This window comes from Panthera pardus, unplaced genomic scaffold (assembly GCF_024362965.1).
Source record: "Panthera pardus isolate Hobbes unplaced genomic scaffold, ASM2436296v1 HiC_scaffold_20, whole genome shotgun sequence".
Classification (NCBI taxonomy): domain Eukaryota; kingdom Metazoa; phylum Chordata; class Mammalia; order Carnivora; family Felidae; genus Panthera; species Panthera pardus.
The window spans coordinates 26,457,958-26,479,045 of NW_026526766.1; the positions used below are offsets into that span (position 1 = coordinate 26,457,958).

A 21,088-nucleotide genomic window follows, 5' to 3' on the forward strand; every position below is an offset into this window, starting at 1 on the left:
AAATTCAAACTTCAATTTTCTTTTTCAAAAAGACTTTTGTGAGGAAAAATCATACAATCAGAGATTAGAAAAATCTATGACCTCATTTTTTAATTAGCAAGTGATACTAATTAATCATAGGTTTTAAGTATTAATTCTGAGAATTGTATTCCTAGATCAGCCTATTAAATACTTTAACTGTAAAATTAACTCCATCTTAGAGTACTATCATTCTTGTTATGCTTAACTACTATTTAAAAAGTTAGTCTACAATGAGATACCACTTCTCACCCACTAGCATGGCTATAATAGTTTTTAAAACTTTTTTTTTTTTTAACGTTTATTTATTTTTGAGACAGAGAGAGACAGAGCATGAACGGGGGAGGGTCAGAGAGAGGGAGACACAGAATCTGAAACTGGCTCCAGGCTCTGAGCTGTCAGCCCAGAGCCCAACGCGGGGCTCGAACTCACGGACCGCAAGACCATGACTTGAGCTGAAGTCGGCCGCTTAACTGACTGAGCCACCCAGGCGCCCCTAGTTTTTAAAAAATACAGACAATAACAAGCATTAGCAAGGATGTGAAAAACTGGAATCCTTATACATTGTTGATAGGAATTTAAAACGGTACAGCTGCTTTGAAAACAATCTAACAGTTCCTCAAAAGGTTAAACAAAAAGAAACCATGTGACCCAACTATTCCATTTCTAAGTATATACTCAAAGAAATGAAAATTTATATCCACACAAAAATTTGTACACAAATGTTCCTAACAGCATTATTCATAACCAAAAAGTGGAAATAACCCAAATGTCCACCAACCAATGAATGGATAAATGAAATGTGGTATAGCTATATAGAATATTATTCAATGATAAAAAGAAACAAAGGACTGATATATGCTACATAAATGAACCTTGAAAATATATTAAATAAAAGGAAGCCAGTCATGAAAGACAACATCATTGTATGATTCCATTTATATGAAATATCCAGAATAGGTAAATCTATACAGAGAGTAGATTAACGCTTATCTAGGACTAGAAGAGAATGGGGTGGGGCTGGGGAAGGAGACACACTAAAAGGATGTGGGATTTCTTTTTGGGGCAATAAAAATGTTCGAAAATTCACTGTGGTGATGGCTACACAACTCTGTGAATATACTAAAGGGCACTGAATTGCATATTTTAAAGGGAAAATTGTATGGTATGTGAGTTATATCTCAATAAAGCTGTTAAAAAAAAAAGGTTAGTCACTGCAGGAACTTTCTAATTCAATCCATCCTTAAATTAGGGTTAAGGGCTTAACACTCTCTGTAGTTCAGTGCCTGATTCCCACAATAGAATACAATATCCCTTTTACACAAAAGCAAAACTACTGACCCACCTGGGTCTTTAGGGAGAAAAAAAAACACAATCCTGCTATGCTGCACATAAAAAAAAAATCCGCAGTATACATTTCCCAAAATGGCGGGGGGGGGGGGGGGGGAAGTGTCTGTATAACTTGACTTTTATATATATTTAAAGGTGGCTTGAACTTGAATTAAATGTGGGCATATGGCCTTGGCAGAAAACCACATAAGCAAGATCAACTCACTCAACCTAGCCCACACATAAGAAAAAAGCAATTTTATATACTCTAGCTCAAGAAAAGTATTGGATTTTCTGATTTGTGTTTTAGATTCTCCTGATCTTTTGCTCTCAACTAGAGCTAGTTCCAGAGCCCAAGAAACCAAAACTGAAGGCCTCAGGTTCCACTGGCTTAAGCTTAAAATCAAACCTATCAGCCAAGTCAGTACGTGTGCATAAACACACTTCATACATGTAAGCCTGTCCTAATTTCCATTCCACAAACAAGCCATAAAAGAAATTCTGGCACACGCCCCAAAGTTAAGGTTATATTTTCTAAATATATATACCTCACAAACATACATGGTTTTTAATGTATTTCAAATCAAACTGCTAAAAATGCAAAGAAACATACACTATTCACATGAAATCTTTTAAATACAGTCTGAGGAAATATGATTCCTTTTCACTTGCATTGTTTAAACAACCTGGTTCTATTCCTATTCAACCAGAACAACTTCACTATTTTACTCTCAAATGTCCACAAATGGGCCTCCCTACAAGATATAATTAGGCAAAATTTCCACTGTTTAAAAACTTTGGGGAAGCACTGCTCTAGTCAACAATGATTACCTTTGCTGTTAAATAGTAGACATTGTTCTTATTGTAGTGGATGTGGACAACTAAGGAAAGACTGCAGTTAAAGATCTGGGTAGTTGGTTCTACTGCGAGGAACCGGGAAACAAGTACACTGAAAAGGCATCATCTTTTGTCAGCTTTCTCTAATTGTTTCATTATCTGAAAAGAAGAAATCACTTTTCAAGAACATAAGGCAGCTACTATTCCCCCACACCAGCTATATCAATGTGATGGAAAACTGTAAATTCTGATTACTGAATAAGAAACATCCCAAAGAATATGACCATACCCTTGGCAGCAACCTTGAAGGAACAGTGAGAAATTTTAAGGGAAGAAGGTATACAGTATCTGTTGTCTAAGGAAAGAGAAGTAACATTCCCAGCAAAAGGCATATAAAAATCATTTCCATTTAAATTGAAAGAAATATATATATTGGACACAGTCTGCATATACTAACCCACATCTCCATATACATTGACCTACTCTAAATTACTACTATTAGAGTATACAGTTTCATCTAGTTACCTTATTCGTATAGTATTCAATGATTAGAGATGTGGGAACAAACACAGATCCCCATGCACTCAAAAAATGCACATATAACTTTTGACTCCCCCCAGATTTAGTTATCAATAGCCAGAAGCCTGGCTGGTCAATTGACCAGAAGCCTTACCAATAATGTAAACAGCCAATTAACATATATTTTGCATGTGTATGTATATGTATTATACACCATATTCTCACAATAAAGTAAGCTAGAGGAAAAAAATATTAATAAAATCATAAGGAAAAGAAAATACATTTACAGTACTGTACTGTATTTATAAAAAACAACATGCAGATAGGTGGACCCACACAGTTCAAACTCATGTTGTTTCAAAGGTCAACGGTAGTTTATGAATGTTGCAGCCCAATCTGCAAACAGGCAAATTTTTTTACCTATATTATTGTCATTAATTTTACCAAAAAACTGTGGATAAGAGGAAACCTATAAAAGTTATACCTTTTACCTTTCTTCATCATGCATCCTCATTAAAAACCTAAGTTTGGATAGTTCACATGCTACTCCACAAAGATGTTCCAGCACTTACACAAGGTCTAATTTGTTTTGCTATATGATGTTTTAATTATACTACAAATAATGTGTTACCATTGGGAGCAGAATTGCACCACACTTCAATCCAACTAAATAATTTATTTAATATTACTCTTCCCTCAACTCAGATTCCAACCATTTTTAGATTTAAACAAATGTCAAAATTCATAAACCTATATAGGTGATATTTGACATTAAAATTCTTACCCTGAAACACATATTGTCCTTGCCTCTAACCTATGACAAGCCCATGAAAATGGTTTCAGTTTTGTCTGTTTGTTGTTTAAGTAAAGTATCACAGCCAAAGTCGGTCCCAATAAAAATCAAAATATACAGGATATAAGAGACTCAAAAAGCCGTAAGGCATATAGAAATAAACAAGAAAAACTAAAATAAATTAAAAATTAAAAATTTAGGCAAACCAAAGATAGTCATAAAAACAAAACAAATAATAATAAATAATTTTTAAAAATATAAAAATGACAAAGTTCCTCCTTATCAGTAATTACTTTAAATCTAAATGGGTTAAAACCTCCAATCAAAAGGCAGAGATTGGCAGAATGGATTTAAAAAACATAATCCAACAATATGCTATCTACAAGAAACTCATTTAGATATAAAGGCACAAATAGTTTGAAAATAAAAAGACAGAAAAAGATTCCATGCAAATAGTGACCAAAAACAATGCAGGGTGGCTATACTAACATCAGAAAAAAAAGGGACTTTAAATCAAAAAAGATTACAAGAGACAAAGAAGGACACTATATATTAATAAAAGGTTTAAGACAGCAAGAAGATATAACAATTATAAACATTCATGTACCTAATAACAGAGCATCAAAACACACTAAGCAAAAATTGACAGAATTAAAGGGGAAAACAAACAGTTCTACAATAATTGTTGGAGGCTTCAATATCCCATGGTCAGTCTTGGAAAGAACAACCAGACATAAGATAAATAAGAAAACAGAGGATTTGAATAACATTGTAAACCAACGAGAGATAACAAATATAAAACACTACCTAACAATAGAATATATATTCCTCTCAAGGGCACTTGGAGCATTCTCCAGGATAAACCACCTTTTAGGCCACAAATTGGGTCTCAATAGATTTTAAAAGACAGATATTATACAAGTAACCTCTCCAAACACAACAGAGTGAAGCTAGAAATAAATAAGGAAAATTGGAAAATGCACAAGTTTGTGGAACAAAACAACATACTGTTTAACAACCAATGGGTCAAAGAAAAAAAATCACAAGGGAAATGAGATAAATGAAAATAAAACATACCAAAATTTATGGGATGCAGAGAAAGCAGGGCTAGGAGGGAAAGTTTACAGCTATAAACACTTACATTAAAAAAGAAAGATCTCAGGGGTGCCTGGGTGGCTCAATTGGTTAAGCATCTGACTTGGACTCAAGTCATGATCTCATTCATGGTTCATGGGTTCAAGCTCCACATCAGGCTCTGTGCTGACAGTTCAGAGGCTGGAGCCTGCTTCTGATTCTGTGTCTCCCTCTCTTTCTGCCCCTCCCCTGCTCGTGTGCACACAGCACGCTCGCTCGCACTCTCTCTCTCAAAAATAAACATTTAAAAAAAAAAGAGAGAGAGAGAGAATGACCTCCTATCAACAACCTAACAAATTAAGGAACTAGAAAAAGGAGAACACAAAGCTAGCAGAAGGAAGGAAATACTAAGGATTAGAGCAGAGATAAAGAAAATAGAGAATAGAAAAATAGAGAAAAATCAACAAGTAAAAAAAAAACTGGTTCTCTAAAAAGATTAACAAAATTGGCAAAGCTTTAGTAAGCTTACGAAAAAACAGAGAAGGCTCAAATTATTAAAAGCAGGAAAGCAAGTGGAGACACGACTACTGATTCTACAGAAATACGAAGGATTTTAAGTGAATACTATGAACTGTGCACCAACAAATTGGATAAACTAGATGAAATTGACAAATTTCCTGAAACACAAAACTTACTGAAATGAAATCACAAAGAAACAGAAAATCTGAATAAATCCATAACTATTAAGGAGATTGGATGAGTAATCAAAAATTTCCCAACAAAGAAAAGACCCAGATTTGATGGCTTCACTTGTGAATTGTACCATTTAAAGAACATCAATCCTTCTCAAATTCTTTCAAAAAACTGAAGAGAAGGAGACACTTCCTCTTTCTATGAGGCCAGCACTGCCCTGATACCAAAGCCAAACAAAGACATTACAAGAAAACCAGAGATCAATAACCTTTATGAACACTGTCATACAAATCCTCAACAAAATAGCAGCAAACCAAATTCAGCAGCATAAATGCAAATCTAAACCACAATGAGATAGGACCTCACACCCATTAGAATGACTCCAATGGCCAACCCTACCCCCAAAAAGAGACCAATCAACCAGAAAACAAGTGTTGACAAGGATGTGGAGAAACTAGAATCCTTGTACACTGTTGGTATAGAAATAAAATGGTGCAGCTGTTATGGAAACAGTAGTTACTCAAAAATAGAATTACCATATGGCCCAGCAATTCCATTTCTAAATATGGACCCGAAAGAACTGAAAGCAGGGTCTCGAAGAAGTATTTCTACACCCATGTACATAGCAGCATTATTCACGATAGTCAAAAGGTAAAAGCAACCCAAAAGTCCACTGACAGATGAATAAACAAATATGGAATATACACACAATGGAATATTATTCAGCCCTAAAAGAAGAAATCCTAAACGGATGAATCCTGAAGACAATGCTAAATGAAATAGCCAGTCACAAAAGGGTAAATACTGCATGATTCTACTCATAAAAGGTACTCACACCAGTCAAATTCATAGAGAGAGAAAGTTGAATTTGTGGTTGCTAGTGATTACAAGAAGGAGGAAATGAGAATTTATTGTTCAATGGGTACAAACTTTCAGTTTTGCAAGACCAAAAAAGATCTGAAGATGGATGGTGTGATGGCTGCACAATAACGTGAATGTACTTAATACCACTGTAAAATGATTAAAATGACAATTTTTATATTTTATATATACATATAAGTTTAAAATAATTTTTAAATCAAAATACGAACTAAAAATACAAATATAAGAATTGGGAAAAATAAGCTTCAAATGAAATCACAAATTCGAATTGATGAGATTGAGTTAAGAAATGACAAAGATGTCATCAATAGGCAAAGAAAATAAAAACAAAAAACCTAGAACTCTAGAGTTGTAAGAAACTTCAAAGATCACCTGGGAGTCAAATCCTCTTACTTTGCAATTAGGAGAGAAGCTCATCAAGGATGTTTGCTGTCTTGCCTTATTCAACATCACTTCTACCTACATACAACTAGAAATTGTGCCTACAATAAATTAAAAAGTCTGGAGAATTCCTGTCAAAAATAGTATTCTTTTTTTTATTTTTAATTAAAAAGAAAAAAATTTAACATTTATTTTTGAGAAAGAAAGGGGGGGGGGAAGGGCAGAGAGAGAGGGAGACACAAAATCTGAAGCAGGCTCCAAGCTCCACGTTATCAACACAGAGCCGGATGCGGGGCTCAAACTCACTAACCACAAGATCATGACCTGAGCTGAAGTCAGATGCTTAACCGACTGAGCCACACAGGAACCCCAAAACAGTATTCTTTTCAATTCATTCAACACTTATTATATGTAGACAGTGTTTACATTTTTATTACCATTATTCTATCATAGATCTTTCATAAGCCTTACTATTACTTTTATTCCCCATGTCACCTATATACCCTTATAACCTTCATAATCTTAAGTCATTTTCCTAGTAAGGTATGACGTGAAGCAAAGAGAACAAATGCTGGGTACCTCTGCTTAGGGATGGTTGACCCTCAGCACGAATTAAGTGAGAAATGAACTTAAGAGATTAAGAAGGGAAGCTAAGATGTTTATTTTAGCTTAAGAGCTTGATATCAGTTGAGCTTTTCACATTTTGTGCCTTCACTATTTATCTAATATTTAAACCCCCCAAATTAGATTTGTTGAACATTAATGTGGAAATATACTCCCCAATCTTTTTGCTTTTAGATAGCATAATTTCAAATTACTAATACTATAGTTCCCCCATATCAGCATCTGACTAAAACCCCTAAGAGCCTCAACTTTCTAGAAGTGAATTGCCTTTACTGCGCTTTTAAAAAAAAAAAAAAAAAAAATTCTTTTAAAGGTGGCCTTCACTGGGCGCTAAAGACTGAAGCAAAAACAGACTAGTAATTGTCACTACCACTTCCCCTCCTAATCAAAGTTTGGTAGGAACTGCTGATGTGTACCAGAAGTCCTCAAAATGTGGTCCATAGACACCTGGGATCCTGACACCTTTTTAAGGGGTCCACAAGGTCAAAACTATCTTCATAATAACATAAAGTATTATTAGCCTTTTTAACTGTATTAACATTTATACTATGGTACAAAAGCAATGATGTATAACATTTCTAGCATCTTGGAACAACTTCTGGTACTGGCACCAAACTGCACTATTGGTCATTATATTTTTCACCATCAAGTACCAGTAGCTATTTAAAAAAAAAAAAAAAAAAAGCCTTCTTCACTTAAGAATGTCCTTCAGGAGAGCCTGGGTGGCTGACTTCCACTCAGGTCATGATCTCATGGTTCATGAGATTGAGCCCCGTGTCAGGCTTTGTGCTGACAATGCAGAGTCTGCTTGAAATTCTCTCTCTCTCTCTCTCTCTCTCTCTCTCTCTCTCTCTCTCCCCCTCCCCAGCTTACTTACACAAGCTCACTCTCTCTCTCAAAATAAATAAACTTTAAAAAAAAAACTCTAAAAAAAAGTCCTTCAAATAGTAAAAATTAATTTTATTAAATCTCAGCTCTTCAGTACAGATCTTTTTAATATTCTGTGTGACAAAATGGTTAAGTATGCACAAAGCATTTCTGACCACATACTGAATTGCAATAGTTGATGGGTGTCTCAAGGTAAAGTACTTGTGTGACTGAACTGAGAGCTTTCACTAGCCTCTTTTTTTTTTTTTTTTTTTTTTTTTTGTGAAACACCATTTTTACTTGAAAGAATGACCATGGTTATTCAGACTTGGGTATTCTGGCAGAAGTTCTCTCACAGATGAACAAAATCTGCCTGTCACTTCTAGGAAACAACTGGCAGTCATAATTCTTGCCAACGATAAAATTTGAGCCTTCAAGCAAAAATCAGATTTCTGGAAAACTCACATCCACCATCATGTCATGACCTGGATAGGTTCCCAATAATCTGTTTCTGATGGGATGAATGGTGATATTAACAAATGTGATTTTCTAATAATATATAATGAAATGTGCCAACATTTTGGAGATCTGCATAACTGGCTGAACCAATACTTAGAAACGACCATGGCATGATGTTATAAATTCAGGCATGGTTATGTAAGATCCATTCAAAGTTTAGACCAGTGGATTTTAATATAACATTATGAAAAGTCCATTGATATGATTTCAGATTCCATAATACAAGTAACTAGAAAACCAACACATGTTGAGTTCTGATGTAGCACCAAGCAACAAAATCCATTATTATCTGAAAAGGCTATTAAAATACCCCTCCCTTTTCCAGCCATTAACTATGTAAGGCTGGGCTTCTCTTTCTATATACTTCAAACCAAAAAACATAGTGCAACAGACTGAATGCAGAAGGAGATGAGAATCCAGCTGTTTCTATTAAACCAGACATCAGAGATTTACAAAAATGTAAAACAAGGGGCACCTGGATGGCTCAGTTGGTTAGGTGTCCGACTGTTGATTTTGGCTCAGGTCATGATCTCAAGATTGTGAGACTGAGCCCCATGTCAGGCTCTGTGCTGAGTGTGGAGCCTGCTTGGGATTCCGTCTCCCTCCCTCTCTGCCCCTCCCCTTGCCTCAAAATAAATAAACATTTTTTTTTTATGTAAAACAATACCACTCTTCTTATTGCCTTGTTTTGAAAAATAGTCATTTTTCATTAAAAATACGCTTATATTAAGATATTATCATATTTAAGTGAATTAATAAAAGTTGTACATTTCTCTTTAATTTATAATATAATAAATACAGACATAATCCACAAAAGCTCTTTGGGGTGTGCAATAATTTTTAAGAATGTAAAAGGGTACTAAAATCAAAAGTTTGAAAACTGATTTCAACAACTGAGTATTAACATCAGATCCCTGCAAACCAAGAAAAACAAGTACATAAAGTCATTAATTAGAAAAAAACTTTCCTAGCAAAATTACATGAAAGCTGAAAAGGTACAATGTCCAATCATAACTAACCTCACTCTGTAACACCAATGAAGAAAAAAACAACAGAATGTGCAATATCTTGATCAGATAAACTCCTGTATACCCAGTAACAATTTGATACATAGTATTTTTGATAGAAGCACATGACAGTCAAAGAAACACAAGTCAAAAACAGGTGATTAAAATAGCAGTCACCACCACCATAAGGGAGACAATCCAAGGTTCTGTCAGAAGGGACAAACATGGATACTTCAGCACCTCTCCAGCAGCATCTCAGCACACCCAGCTTTCAGGGTCTAGCTGTTCTATTTAAAACTAAATTACATGCTTCCAAGGCAGGACAGTGAGACTAAGCTGTCATTTAGCTCCAAAGGAGTCAATGGGTCACAGTGGAATGATTCTACAGTAATCATGCTCCACCAGCCTAAAGTCCTTCTTGAGCTTACTAAACCCCTTGGAAGAGTGAGAAAAAGCAGTAGCAGTAATATTTACTGAGCAATTACTATGTGCCAGGCACTGTGGGTTAAGCACTCCATGTGTATTAACTCGTTTAATATTCAAGATCTTAAGGATATAACCATTATTACCCCATTTTTGGAACAGAGAAAACTGAAGCACAAGGAGGATAAATAACTTGCCTCAGGCAAAGCCAGGATTCAAAGCCAGCCCTGAAGCCCAACTCCTCAGCCACTGCATTACAGTACACAGACCCTATAACCTACAGTAATATATAAAATTTAAAATTCGGTGCCCACTCTAAACTTCTGTTGTTGTCACCAAGACCAACTGCCTAAGGGAGGCTCCCAATTTGAAGAGGCCTCTGACAATTTCATCCTTTACTACTGATACACTGTTCAACTTCAGGTACTGGGGGACTTTAAGCAAGAATACATTTTGGAAGGTGAATACTGTGGAGATTTACTAAAAATTCCAAAATGTAGAATCTAATACAAATTGGGTAATTTCACATTTGGGTCTCTTTTCCCTCTGTCAGAGATAACCATTATTATAAAAGGAGTCTTGCTAGACTGCTCCAAAAAGTAATAATGCCTCAATTCAAGTCAACGGGAAAAGATTTATAAAAATTGCTTCTACAAAAGCTTAGGTTACATTAAAACACTTAAATGTTTTTGCAGTGTTGGCTAGTAACAAGAGGAACTCTAAGTCTACCCCCTTCATTACAAAGTTCAGAATGAGACTGCAGTTCTCAGTAAGTGTGGAACCAATTAATTCAAGGCAGATTTTTGAGGTCATTAAAAATGAACCTATAACTTCACTGCGGAATTTAACTCAAGCGAGGTGGAATGGGAATTAACCAAGTCATATTACGATAAGAAAATAAGGCATAGATAAGACATCCCTATCTCACAGCAATTACAGGACTAATCACAGCCATTATAGGAAATGCTTACAGATCTTCCAGGGTTTTGTCTGGTTTTCATTAGTATTTTGGCACATGTTTTAAAATACTACCATTTAAAGTGCCTTAAATAAACTACTATTTTTTTAGCATACTGAACTGAAAACATTTCACTGTAAAATTACAAAAGTAACTTTCTAGTTTTCTTAGGAAAAAAGACAATTTATAATAAGGGTTCAGGTTACTAGCTGGATTTACATAAAGATTACAACACTGGCATCAAAGTAAGTGAAAATGAGTGATAAAGAAAGCTGTTCAGTCCTAACTACAAATTGTCATACATTACAATTAAACACTGCTACAATTTTCAACACCTGAAGAAAAACAAAACACCTACAAGGAATTAATACTGCCAAAAAAAAAAAATCCCCTCAGTGTTACAATGTATTAGGTCATCAGCAGTGCTGGACCTTTAAGCCCTTGATTGAGCAATCTGTATCAAAACAAGAAGTGGCCTTTAAATGATCAACATTCATATCGATTACGCTAAGATGTACAAAAACTCCATTCTATAATGGGTAAACGCCCAGGAAACCAGCCGATTCAAAATTGCACTGGTCCTAGTAAGAGGCTTAACCGGCACAAGGGGAAACCATGTAGACGGGGTTGCAGGAGTCCTCGAGTACTTGCAACGAAGAACCCGCAACTCACTCAGGAAGGCAGGCTGTAAGGAAACTCTGCACTGTCATCTAGAGCGATCTCATTCAGGCTCAAATCAAACCCAAAAGGCGACAAGTTGTAAACGGAGAACACACTTCAGGCCAACCACCCTGACACGAAGCAAACCTGGCCACCGCCAAAGTCACACCACACACCAAGCCCACCGCGAAGCAAGGTGTGTGCCGGGGTGGGTGGGGGAGGCGGGGCGCGTGCCCGTCCCCGGCCCGCCGCCCCCCAGCTCGGCTCCGCGCTGCACCCCGGCCCCAGAAAAAGGGCAGGGCACGGGGGCCGCCTGTGCCCGAAAACCGCGTCGGGGACCCTCCGCCGGGGATTGAGGCGGGGGTCACCGAGTGTCGCGGGTGGGGGCGGCGTGGGGCGCTTTCCAGAAGCCAGCCAAAGCCCCAAACCATCAGGGGTTTTCCTCCAGCTCCGGTCCACTCGCCCCGAAAGACACACGTTACACAACCTGTCAGGTGAGGGGCGGAGGGATCCCAGGACGCAGACCGCGGCGGGCGCGGGGTCGCTCCTCCCGGCTTCTCCCGCCCCCGGGACTCGGTGGCCGGGGGACTGCGGAGGGAAGGCGGACGGGCGGGCAAGCAGCGGCCGAGGGGCGGCCGGCCCGGACGTGCGGACGGCGGCGGGGCGCTCACCGGCTCAGGATGGGGCGCTGGCGGGACTGGGCAGAGCCGCGGCACCAGCTCGGCATCCGCAGCGCCGGCGGCTGCTCTCTGGGAGCACAGCGGAATTCTCGCCGCCAGCCGCCCGGTGTTTTCATACAAACCCCGGTGGCAGGCGAGGTGGAGGCGGCGGTGGCGGCGGCGGTGGCGGCGGCGGAACCTGCCCGCATCCCGGGCAACGTCAGCGCGGCGCCCCGCCCACCGCACGCCCTGGGCCCGAAGGCTCGCGCGCGCCGGCTGGCGGGGAGGACGGAATGCGCGTGCGCGCGTGCCGCGTGGGGCACGCGCTAGGGAGGAGGGTGGGGCACGCGCTAGGGAGGAGGGTGGGGCACGCGCGGGCCGGAACGGGGTTGGGACTCAGGGAGCGCGCGTGGGTAAGGAGCGAGCGTGCGCAGGAGGGAGGGCGGGGCGCGCGTGCCGGCGTTAGGTGCTGTGCTGCGTGGTAGGCGCGGCAGGGGTTTGGGGAGGAGGGTTGCACGCGCGCTGCAGGCCCAGACCCTGCAGCGAGCGTCCAACCCAACCGAACCGAACCGGTAGGCGGGCGGCTCCCCACTCTCTGCAATTCACCTTCCTGTACGCTCCCAATTAGAGCGGCCCGCCTTTCTCCGGAGCTAAGCCGGCGCCCACCCCACTACCATCAATCACTCTGCTCTTAGAAGGCTGTTAGCTGCTGTGGACGAGCGGTTAACTCCCCAGTGTGGCACCAGCGGGCCGGGGGGGGGTCGCTCTAGTCCCTGGGCACCACTGGAAAGCTCAGCCCTTTCCTGACCTCGAGGAGAGTCTATAAAGAGACAGCTGGGCTCCAGAACACAAGAAAATTGCACCTTGTGGCCAAACCTCAATAAATTAGATGCCTAGAGCTGCAGTGAAAAAAATAGCAAGCTGATATATTTTTTGCTTTTTCGTAATGTGCCTACGTATAGTCAAGAAAATGGTCATGTTAAATTGGCCACTGAAGGCAAAGCCAGTGTTTTTTAAATCAGAGCCAAAGTGATGTGTCAGAAGGACTGAATACTGATTCACCCCCTTCTGTTTTGAGACTGCCCGTAAAGCCACTGTAATAGATTCTTAATAAATACTTGACATTTACTTTTTTTCCAAGAGCATGGATCATGTTTGCTGCTGTTTATGGTAGCTGCTGCAGAATGCAAAATTATTACAACCAGGTCGAGAAATAAATTGAGACCTGTGAAATTTTTGCTTTGTTTTCTTATCATCATGTTTCAACAAAATTAAACAGTTGTGAAGGCAGTTCAAAAGGTAATCCAAGGTGCACCACACCTGCTTCTTGCAGTTTGCCCTTGGCAGAGTCTTTAACAAGAGATTGCCATTTCAGAAATGCCATAATTTCCCTGGCTGTGAGCACTGAAAGGTAGATTACAGTATTTTAAGGAATTTTGAAACAAGAACCACCCCAAACCACCCAGACTGAAAAGCATATCTGACAACACCTAATTACAATTACCTAAGAATATTTAACATTTTACAGACATTATATATAACACACATAAAACTTTATTCAAAGAGCATCTTCCTAAATGAATCAACCTTCAATATATAAAGATATAGAAATAAATGTAAATGTGTGTGTATATAGAATTTGAATCCTACTTTAGCAAAACATCATTAGTATGGTTTGATGGCCAGGACACAGATCTAGTGGATTAAACCACACAACTAGGGAAAGGGCCAAGCCATTCCCTGTCTGTCACTCTTTTCCACTATTTTAAACAGTTTCCTCAACACTGTTATGATATATAAAACTGAATACAAATAATCGTGTGATGTAGATCAGTCTGATCACATAATAATATTCACTTAACTGTGATTCCTCAAATCAGTCTAGTCAGCGCCTTTAGGTATTCGGTAAATGTTTGGGGCTTTTTTGTTTTTTGTTTGTTTGGGGTTTTTTTTAACTCTGGACTAGGCAGAGAAAGAAAGATGAGCAGTGGAGCCCAGCTATCTCTTTCTCCTCCTCTTCTGCTGATTTTCCTGCCTCCATACTTTTAGTAGAGTAACATACAAAATGCAACAAACATTGTAACAAAACTATATAGTCATATGGTTTAGAACAGCCATGGACTTATCCAGTCCTCTGGAGTTCTAGGATTGTTATAGCTATTCTATGTTATTCAACAATCATCAGTTCATCAAGCACCTTATGTGCCAGACCAATCCTGAAATCTTTGGAAGAGATAAGCAAATGATAACACTCAACAAAAACCTAACAGCTGCCTGCCCTCTGTGAAACTAAAAGGTTTGATGTATCCATAGATGGATAGACAAAGAAGATGTAGTATAAAGATGTGACAGATAGACAACGGAATGTTACTCAGTCATTAAAAAAATAAGTGAAATCTTGCTACTTGCAACAACATAGATGGACATAGTGGGTATTATGCTAAGTGAAGTAAGCTAGACAAGAGAAAGGCATGATTTCCCTCATGTGAAATTTGACAAAACAAAGCAAATGAACAAACAACAACAACAAAGAGATTCTTAAATACAGAGAATAAACTGGTGATTGCCAGAGGGGAGGTAGGTGGGTGGGATGAGCAAAATAGATGAAGGATATTAGGAGGTACAAACTTCCAGGGGGCACCTGAGTGGCTCAGAGTCAGTTAAGTGTGGGACTCTTGATTTCAGCTCAGGTCATGATCTCACGGTCTGTGATTCGGGCACTGAGTTGGGCTCTGTACTGAGCATGGAGCCTGCTTGGGATTCTCTCTCTCTCTCCCTCTCTCTGAACCCTGCCCCCACTGTTCTCCTCCCTCTCTCTCTCTCTCTCTCTCTCTCTCTCTCTCTCTCTCACACACACACACACACACACACACACACAATCAAATAAATAAACTTAAAAAAAAAAGGTACAAACTTCCCATTACAAAATAAATAAATCACAGGGATGAAAAGCACAGCATAGGTAACATAGGCAATAATATTATAATAACTTTGTATGGGGGCAGATGGTGACTACACAGTAACATGTTGATCCCTGTGCAATTCTAGAATTACCACATCACCAGATTGTACACCTGTAATGAAAATAACATTTCATTTCAACTATGCTTCCATACAAATAAATAAATATCCATATCCGTAAACCACTGCACCCTCATTTTCTTTATTTGTGAAATGGAACTTAAATATTCTTGCCAAATTTAAAGTTTTAAAATTTGGCATACCCTTTAGCCTCATCATAGGAATTTATCCTAAGGAAATAACAAGGAAAATATGCAGAGATCTAGCCAGAAGGATGTTCATCCCAGAGTGGTGTCCAAGCTGTCTTACATGCTCAACAGAAGGCACCCAATTAAACACAGTATTTTACACCCATGCAATAGATCACTAGGAAGCCATTAAAAATAACGTGGTAGGGGGGTGCCTGGGTGGCTCAGTCAGTTGAGTGTCCGACTTCGGCTCAGGTCATGATCTCGCAGTTTGTCAGTTCGAGCCCCGCATCGGGCTCTGTGCTGACAGCTCAAAGCCTGGAGCCTGCTTCAGGTTCTGTGTCTCCTTCTCTCTCTGCCCCTTCCCCACTCATGCTCTGTCTCCCTCTGTCTCTCAAAAATGAATAAACATTTTTAAAAATTTTTTTTAAATAATAACGTGCTAGAGCAAGAGTTCTTAATGTGGGGTGCAACAGGTTTAACTCCTCCTGTACAGCCATGGATTTACCTTGAGGCTGAAGAAGGCCCGCTGAGTTCTGAGTTTGCTGAGAGTTAAAGGATTTTCTAGACATGAAGGAGAAGCCAGATTGCAATCGAGAAGCATTTCTATATAAGCATTTCTGGTAAACTTCCTGAACAGATCCAATTTAAAAAGGATCTGAATTGAATAGATCACATATGAGGGCATAAAATGAGCCTCAATAATTAGAGAAGGCTGGGTCTTTGAGGAAAGGCGGTCACAGCTACAGTGGAGCTCTGGGCACCCCTGCTCCTGACTCCCTGCTGTTTGCCTCACCAAGGAACAAGTCAATCAGAAAGCCACACTGCAGCCTAGACTTTGGTTTTGGTTTTTGTTTTTTTCATTTTTTAAAGTTTCTTTATTTTCAGAGAGAGAGGGGGAGAAAGAGAATCCCAAGCAGACTCCAGGCTGGCTGTCAGTGCAGAGCCCAGTGTGGGGCTCAATCCCATGAACTGTGAGATCATGACCTGAACTGAAATCAAGAGTTGGATGCTTAAGTCACTGAGGCACCCAGGTGCCCCCAGCCATGGCTTTTAAAGTCAGCAGGAAGATATCCATGAATCCAGCGGTGGCAATTCACCAAAGTAGAATTCCTCTAACCAGCTGCAGTGTAAATCTTTGGAGAAGGTATGTGCTGACTTGCTCATACAAGGTGCAAAATAAAAGAATCTCAAAGTGAAAGAACCAGTTCCGATGCCTACCAAGACTCTGAGCATCACTATAGGAAAGACTCCTTGTGGTGAAGGTTCTAGGACTTGGGATTGTTTTCAGATGAGAATCCACAAGCAACTCATCGATTTGCACAGTCCTTCGGAGATTGTTAACCAAATTACTTCCATCTGGGGGCGCCTGGGTGGCTCAGTCAGTTAAGCATCCAACTTCAGCTCGGGTCATGATCTTGTGGTTCATGGGTTTGAGCCCTGCATTGAGCTCTGTGCTGACATTTCAGAGCCTGGAGCCTGCTTGGGGTTCTCTCTCTCCCTCTGTCTCTGCTCCTCCCCTGCTCATTCTTTCTCTCTCTCTCTCTGTCTCTCAAAAATAACTAAACATTAAAAAAAATTTTTGAATTACTTCCATCTTTGGAGTACTTCCATTGAGCCAGGAGTCAAGGCTGAAGTCACTATTATAAATGCTTAAATCAACCTTTTTAATAAACTGATTATCAATTGTTTAAAAAAAAATCAAGGGAAGGGAAGCAAAAATAATATAAAAACAGAGAGGGAGACAAACCATAAGAGACTCTTAACTACCAAGAATAAACTAAGTGTTGCTGGCAAGGTGTTGGATGGGAGAATGGGCTAAATGGGCAAGGGGCATTAAGGAGGGCACTTGTCGGGATGAGCACTTGGTGTTACATGTAAGTGATGAATCATTAAGTTCTATTCCTGAAAAAAAATTTTTTTTTGAGGGGCGCCTGAGTGTCTCAGTCACTTGAGTGACCAACTCTTGATTTCAGCTCAGGTCATGATCCCAGAGTCGTGAAATCAAGCCCTGTGTCAGGTTCTGCGCTGAGTTTGGAGCCTGCTGAAGATTCTCCCTTTCTCCCTCTGCCCCTCTCCCCATTTTGTGCTCTCTCTCAAAAATTAAAAAATTCTTTTAAAATTTTTTGAGAAGATTGAAATCATACCACGCTCCTTTTCCAATCACAACAATATGAAACTACAAATAAATCACAAGAAAAAACGGAAAAATAATACAAACACACAGAGACTAAACATGATACTAAACAAACAGTGGGTCAAAACTGAATCAAAGAAGAAATTTTAAAAATGCATGGACACAAATGGCAATGAAAACACAACAGTTCAAAATCTTTGGGACACTGCAAAAGCATTCCTAAGAGGAAAGTATACAGTAATATAAGCCTAAGTCAAGAGACAACAAAAAGAGGAGTGCCTGGGTGGCTCAGTTGGTTAGGCAACCGACTTCAGCTCAGGTCCTGATCTCGCGGTCTATGAGTTCAAGCCCTGTGTCGGGCTCTGTGCTGACAGCTCAGAGCCTAGAGCCTGCTTTGGATTCTGTGTCTCCCCCTCTCTCTCCCCCTCCCCTGCTCACGCTGTGTGTCTCTCTGTCTCTCAATAATAAATAAACGTTAAAAACAAGTTAAGAGACAACAAAAAATTCGAATAAACAATCTAACCTTACATCTAAAGGACCTAAAAAAAGAGAACAAAGCCCAAGGCGAGTAGAAGGGAGAAAATAATATAGACAAGAAATAAATGTCATAGAGACTGAAAAACAATAGCGAAAATCAAGGAAACCAAGAACTGGTTCTTCGAAAAGATAAACAAAATTGATAAGCCCTCAGCCAGACTCATCAAAAAAGAGAAAGGATCCAAATAAATAAAATCAGAAATGAGAGAGGAAACGTAACAACTGACTCCACAGAAATACAAAGGCTTCTAAGAGAATACTATAAAAAAATCATATGCCAGTAAATGGGACAACCTAGAAGAAAGGGATAAATTCCTACAAATATATAACTTCCCAAAACTGAGTCAGGAAGAAATAAAAAATCTGAACAGATCAATTATAAGTAACAAAATTGAATCAGTAATCAAACAACTACCAAAAAAATGAAAATCCAGGATCAGATAAATTGACAGTGGGATTCCATCAGGCATTTAAATAAGGGTTAATACCTATTCTTCTCAAACTATTCCTCAAAATAGAAGAGGAAAGAAAGCTTCCCAATACATTCTATGAGGCCAGCACTACCCATGATATGAAAACCAGACAAAGACACCACAAAAAAAGAAAACTATAGGCCAAAATCCCTGATGAACACAGATGCAAAAATCCTCAACAAAATATTAGAAAAACACATGCAAAAATACATTTAAAAAAAAATCATTCACCATGATCATTGAATTTATTCCCATGATAAAAGGATTATTCAATATTCATAAATCAAGCAATGTCATACACCACATCAACAAAACAAAGGCTAAAAATCATTTGATCATCTCAATAGATGCAGAAAAAGGATTTGACAAGATTCAACATCCATTCATCCATGCAACGTACAGATTCAATGCAATCCCTACCAAAATACCACAGCATTTTTTCACAAAACTAGAACAAATAATACTAAAATTTGTATGGAACCACAAAAGACCCCACATAACCAAAGCAATCCTGAGAAAAAAGAACGAAGTTACTAGATTTCAAGATATACTAGAAATCTGTAGTAATTAAAGAAATATGATATAGACACAAAAAATAGACACATAGTTCAATGGAACAGATAGAGATTACAGAAATAAACTCACAGTTATTTTCAGTTAATCTATGACAAAAGAAGCAAGAATATACAATGGGGAAAAACAGTCTCTTCAATAAATGGTGCTGGAGAAACTGTAAAAGAATAAAACAGGACCACTTTCTAACGCCATACACAAAATAAACTCAAAATGGGTTAAATCCCTGAAACCATAAAATTCCTAGAAAAGAGCAGAAGTAGTAATTTCTCTGCCATCAACCACATTTTTCTAGATATGTCACCTAAAGCAAGGAAAACAAAAGCAACAATAAACTATTGGTACTATATCAAAATAAAAAGCTTCTGCACAGCAAAGGAAACCATTAACAAAACAAAAAGATAGCCTACTGAATGGGAGAAGATATTCGCAAATGATATATCCAGTAAGAGGTTAATATCCAAAATATATAAGGAACTCAATACCAAAAAAAACAAACAATCCAATTAAAAAATGGGCAGAGTACTTAAAAACATTTTTTCCAAGGACAGACAAAAGGCCAATAAACACATGAAAAGATGCTAATCATCTTTTCTAATCATCAGGGAAATGCAAATCAAAACTACAAAGAGATATCACCTTACATCAGTTAGAATAGCCAAAATCAAAATGACAAGAAATAACAAGTGTTGACAAGGTTCTGGAGAAAAACAAACCCTCATACACTGTTGGTGGGAATGTAAATTTGTACAGTCACTGTGGAAAACAGTATGGAAGTTACTCAAAAATTAAAAATAAGAATACTGAATGAGTCAATAATTCCACTATTAGGTATTTACCCAAAGAAAACAAAGACACTAATTCAAAAAGATATATGCACCCATATTTTTTGTTGCAGCATTATTTACAAAAGCCAAGATATGGAACCAACCTAAGTATCTAACAATAGACAAATGAATAAGGAAAATGTCACACACACACACAGACACACACACACACACACGCACACGCACACACACAGAATATTGCTTAGCCATAAAAAAAGATCAGACTGTGCCATTCAAGATAACATGATGCATCTAGAGGGTATTATGCTAAGGGAAATAAATCACACTGAGAAAGACAAATGCCATATCACAAAGCAGAATCACACCTATAAATACAGAGAATAAATTAATGGTTGCCAGAGGAGAGGGGGATGGTGGAATGGGCAAAATGTGTGAAGGGGAGAGGGTGATACAGACTTACAGTTCTGGAATGAATAAGCCATGGGAATAAAAGTAATGGCATAAAGAATACCATCAATGATACTGGAACAGGGATGTAATGGGACAAACGGTAGCCACACATGGGGTGAACATAGCATAATGTATAAACTTGTCAAATCACTAACTGATTTGTATAACTGCAACGAATATAACATTGTGTGTCAACTATACTAAATTTTTAAAAATGCATAAATGAAAATAAATTTTAAAATAGAAAATAAAAAAGACTTGAGTCTCCCAAGTTTCCAGCAAGATATTGCAATCACTCATTCTACAAAAATATTCACATTTATATATGTGAATTATATATAAATATTTATAATTTTGCATTTTTTTTTCCTTTTAGAGGGCTCCCAACAAGTGTGAGAAAAAGAAATTTTTCCATCATTTTCAAGTCAGTTTCTCAATCCTACAATTTAGACAACTGTGTTTGTTTTAAGTGTTTATTTCAATTCCAGTTCGTTAACATCGAGTGTGCAATTAGCGTCAGGTGCACAACATGGTGACTCAGCACTTCCACACAACACCTAGTGCACATCGCAACCAGTGCACTCCATCTCTTTGTTTTGTTTTTACTAACCAAAATAAAATAAACTTTTTAAGCAAAAATCATAAACACCAGAAGTACCATTGTTTCCTATTTAATAA

At 38.5% G+C, this 21,088-nt stretch overlaps 1 protein-coding gene and 1 pseudogene across 3 annotated transcripts in view; one reads left to right on the forward strand and one right to left on the reverse strand.

The window, feature by feature from the left end:
* AGTPBP1 (ATP/GTP binding carboxypeptidase 1) overlaps positions 1–12,424 on the reverse strand; it is a 162,087-nt gene extending 149,663 nt beyond the window's left edge. The window contains exon 1 of one of the 3 annotated variants that reach the window (XM_053907839.1): positions 12,256–12,422. The gene's annotated coding sequence lies outside the window, so the exon portion shown is untranslated. Of the gene's footprint in view, positions 1–12,071 lie in introns of all 3 variants that reach the window. The other 2 variants (XM_053907838.1, XM_053907840.1) reach the window with 2 other exon arrangements.
* A 4,074-nt stretch (positions 12,425–16,498) lies between these two features.
* On the forward strand, positions 16,499–17,109 carry LOC128778679 (40S ribosomal protein S20-like; annotated as a pseudogene).
* Positions 17,110–21,088: the final 3,979 nt, after the last annotated feature.